The following is a 4,813-nucleotide window of genomic DNA, read 5'->3' on the forward strand; positions in this document are numbered from 1 at the left end:
TTTATTTATGTATGAAATGAGTATTTTTATGTCACAAATGAGTATTCAATGATTGAGAGGACACAATTTCCATCCCAAAGTACCTGCAGGAGTCAGGTAAGAAAATAATCTAGGATTTTACATAAGAAAAAACTGTAGAAAGGTACTGGTAGGGCTAGAGGTGGATCCAAGAAGGTTAGGAAAGACTTTCCAAAGAAAGTGATACCCAGAATGCATGTTGAAATACTAACATAGAGGTGAGATGCTTCCTAAGAATATCAGATAGGCAAAAAAACAAAAACAAAAACACTATATATCTGGGAAATAAGAAGCAATTTGGAATATTTTGTGTGAAGTGCCTATTGACAGTGGTAGAGGAGATTTGAAAAGAAACCTGCAGACTACAGTTTTTTAAATTTATATTCTCAATTTTTAGTGTGTTTTTAGGGTTATACATAGCAGACTTTGCAGAAACAATTTTCAGCAAAGGGAATTTGAGTTAAAAAATTATTCTGGGAGTTGGAGAGATAAAATAGTCGGTCTCCTTACACATGGTCAAACTGTGTTGATCCCTGGTATCCTATATGGTTGCCTGAGTATTACTATGAGTAACCCCTGAGTTCTGGGCCAGGATAACTCGTTAACCTGAGAATCACTGGATGTGTTACAAAAACAACAACGATAAAACATATTAAAATTCTAGGGAGACTTGTGAAAGGATCTCACAATTAATTTATTAGCATTCTTTTTGTTCCTTTGTTTTTGTTTGTTGGGGAGGAGACATACCCTGTAGTACTTTGAACCTACTCTTGCTTCTGCACTCAGGGATGACTCCTGATGGAACATGAGGGACCATATATGTTTCCGGGATTGAACCTGGGTAAGACACAAGCAAAGCAACTCCCTACCAGCTGTTCTAATTCTTCAGTCCCCACATAAGCATTCTTTCCTTCAATCTCACACTTATTCTTTTTTCTGATATAGCTTTTTCTAAAGCTGCTTGGAGATATCCAAATTCATGCATGGGTTTAGTAAGGGGGGGGTGAAAACTAGAGTTTGTAAACAGATAAGTGGATTCATGAATTGTCATTCACACTGGTCGAAGAAGAAAGAATGGAACAGATAAAGGGAAGGTGAGAAAAGCTGTTGAGTCAAACATCAGTAAGTTCAAGTGTACATCTATGAAATTGGTAAGAATTACTAAATAGATGTGGAATAAACAAATGAAACTGAAAAAATGACATTCATTGCATATCACAGTCACTGTCAGCCTGTTGTTCTTTGATTTACTCAAGCGGGCTCCAGTAATGTCCCCATTTGTCCCAGCCCTGAGATTTTAGCAGCCTCTCCTTACTCATCTTTCCCAACATATTGGAGGCTCTTTCAGGGTCATAGGAATGTGACCTGTTATTATTACTGTTTTTGGCATATCAAATATGTCACAGCTAGCTTGTCAGGCTCTTCCGTGCAGGCTGGAATACTCTTAATAGCTTGCCAGGCTCTCTGAGAGGCGTATATGGCATATATATATATATATATATATATATATATATATATATATTTCTCTACCAAATATAGCGTGGTAATTATGGAAAATGGGTAGGTAGTGTCTTATGATGTGTTGGTCCAGGGATATGTTCACTCATATGTGAGTATGTGAGGCTCGGCCCGAGCATGTGGGAACTGGCCTGGAGCCTGGCGGTGGTTGAGTAGTGGAGGTTAGCGGCTGCTGGGGCTGGGTCTCTTGGGGCTGGGAGGATTTTCACCACCACCCTCTGAGGTGCCCCAAGTAAAAACAGCCTGGTGCAGAGTACAGTTTTATGGTTATGGGGGGTTCATTGTATACTCCCTTCTGGGAGGAACAGCCATGAGTTCTGGAGGGTGGCCGATGAGGAGATTATCTGGTGCCAGCAGAATTGTGGCTTATGGGTGTGACACCTGGGTCATCAGAGACGGGGGGGTGGGGGGGAGGCAGGTAGGCAGAGGATCTCTGCCTCCAGGTCCCATTGAGTCCAGAGTCCAATGTCACAAAGTTCTGTATTACCTGGGTTCCATGAGACTTCACTCATGCATGAGGCTAGGTCCTAGAGTGTGGAAAGCAGTCTGGTGGTTGGGTAGTAGAGGTTAGCTGCCAGGGCTGGGTCCCTTGGGGCGGGGAGTGTTCTAGCCCACCTCCCTCTGTTGTGCTCTGACTGAAAATAGCCTGGGGCAGAGGATGACATTAATTTGATATAAGTTAGGAGCTGTTATCATATTAATGGTATACAATAGCAGTATAAGAAGAATTTTATTCATGAAAAAATAAAGTGAGAAAGAGGGGGGAAAAGAAAAAATTAAAAGCATGAGCTGAAGAATAGCATAGGCATGAGGTGCTTGCTTTGTGTGTGGTCAACTCTTTTGATCCTTAGAACCATAACACAGTGCACCAAGCACCACCAGGAGTGATCCCTGCATATAGCTGGCTGTGATCCCAACTCACTCCCCTGAAAAATAAAAAAATATACTGTCACTGTCCCTGTCCTCCTGTTGTTCATCAATTTGCTCGAGCGGGCCCAGGAACGTCTCCATTGTGACAGTTGTTACTGTGTTTGGCACATCGAATACGTCACGGGGAGCTTGCCAGGCTTTGCCGTGTGGGTGAGATACTCTCGATAGCTTGCAGGGCTGTCTGAGAGGGGTGGAGAAATCAAACTCTGGTTGGCCTTGTTGGCTGTGTGCAAGGCAAAAAATATAAAAAGCAACAATTTTTTGAAAGGCATATATATATATACATATATATATACATACATATATTACTTGATCACTGGACATCCTGTTACACATTAATTTGCTCGAGTGGGCCCCAGTAATGTTTCCATTTGTCCCTGTCACGTGCTAGTGTAGCCCAATGGCGTCTGCTTGCTCCAGGAACACGAAGATCCTCAAACCGATGGTTCAGGATCTTAATGAAGAATTCTGACCATCTCAGAGGTGGGCAGCCACGAGATCTTTTGACATCCCATGGAATCCAGTCGGTAATGGCTCTAGTCCAACGGTCATCTCCAGATCTCATTACATGTCCAGCATAAGTCTTAAGTTGAAAATTTGTCTTTATTCACAATATTCAGAGCAAGATAATTTTAGCCTGACCTGCGTAAATGCTGTGATTTTCCCATATCCTCAAGTCAGGCTCTAGTATTTTTTGAGGGGGGGGCTTTGGGGGGGTTACACCCAGCAATGCACAGAGGTTACTCCTGTTTCTGTATTCAGGAATCACCCCTGGCGGTGCTCAGGGGACCTAGAGGATGCTGGGAATCGAGCCCGGGTTGACTGCATGCAAGGCAAATGCCCTACCCGCTGTGCTATTGCTCCAGCCCCCAAGGTTCTAGTATTTTTAAAGAAGTTGTGTGAAATCCCTCTCTGTATATACCTTCAACATCACCATTCTAACATCCGTGAATCTAGAAAGAAATTTGCCACTAAGCATCCTTGTTGATTGTGACAACTATTCTGTAAGTACCAGAAGAAATTAGGCATAGATTACTATAATGAGGAAAATCTTCAAAGATATTTCATTTAAAAAATGAATCCTTGAGAACATAAATATGCTACTTCAGTGACCAGTAAAAATGTACCATAGCCTTGAATTCAAAGAGATATTTTAAATTTCTAATGTCTCCATTGAGTTATTGGTGTCCTTGTAAAAGTAGATTTTATTGCCTTATCATTTATTATCTCCACCAGAAAAGTGTGTATTAATAAAAATATCCTCATAATATTGTGGTGAGAATTTAATAAGCTAATTATGTATGTAGTGACTTTTATAGTTACCCATAACTGTGCAATAAATAATCCCAAAATTTAGTGACTTGAAGTAATTATTATGCTGCTGGATTCTGTAAGGGATCTGAAGCCTGCAGCAATGGTAGAACGTGTCTGCTCCATTGTCGAAAGATTCAGCTGGAAGAACCAACCATGAGTGTCACTGTTTTCCTGGAAGCATTGTCATGTGAGCCACACATGAGAGACTCCTTTTGGACAGTTGACTTGAGTGTTCACAGTGGCCACAGCTACACAGCTAGGATGATTCATAGTTCTCACTAGTAAGGATTCCAAAGACAAATGCTTAAAAAGACCAGATCGAAGAAAGATCACATTTATGTCATCGCTTAAAAAGTTACAGGGCTTCACTCTACTCAAGTCACCATGCCTGATTCAAGAGGAGCAATCCTGCCTCTCAATAGAAGAAATCACTTTTCATAAGAGTCCATAGGACAAATGGGAGTGGGGTTAATTGGAGAAAATAGAATCATCCACAACTATTGACACATAATAACATCAAATAAACAGTTTTTCTACTCTCTACTTATCAATATAATTTATCCAATTCTCTGATCAAGACAATATACAAATCCTTTTTTTTTTTTCCTTTTTGGGTCACGCCAACAATGGTCAGGGGTTTAGGTCTGGCTCTGCACTCAGGAATTATTCCTGGAGGTGCTCGGGGGGCCATATGGGATGCTGGGGATCGAACCCAGGTTGGCAGCATGCATGACAAATGCTTTCCCGCTGTAGTGTCACTCTGGCCCTATATGCAAATCTTACTACTTAGTCTAAGCAACAAACTGCTATTTAATAGAAATTATAGCTCTTTTTATCACTGTCACTGTCACTGTCCTCCCATTGTTCATCGATTTGCTTGAGCAGGCCCAGTAACATTGTGAGACTTATTGTTACTGTGTCTGGGGTATCGAATACGCCGTGCACATGAGATGCTCTCGGTAGCTTGCAGGGCTCTCTGAGAGGGGCGGAGGAATCTAACTCAGGTCAGCCCGGTTGGCTGCGTGCAAGGCAA

This window comes from Sorex fumeus, unplaced genomic scaffold (assembly GCF_029834395.1).
Source record: "Sorex fumeus unplaced genomic scaffold, SorFum_2.1 ptg000014l, whole genome shotgun sequence".
In the NCBI taxonomy this organism is placed as follows: Eukaryota; Metazoa; Chordata; class Mammalia; order Eulipotyphla; family Soricidae; genus Sorex; species Sorex fumeus.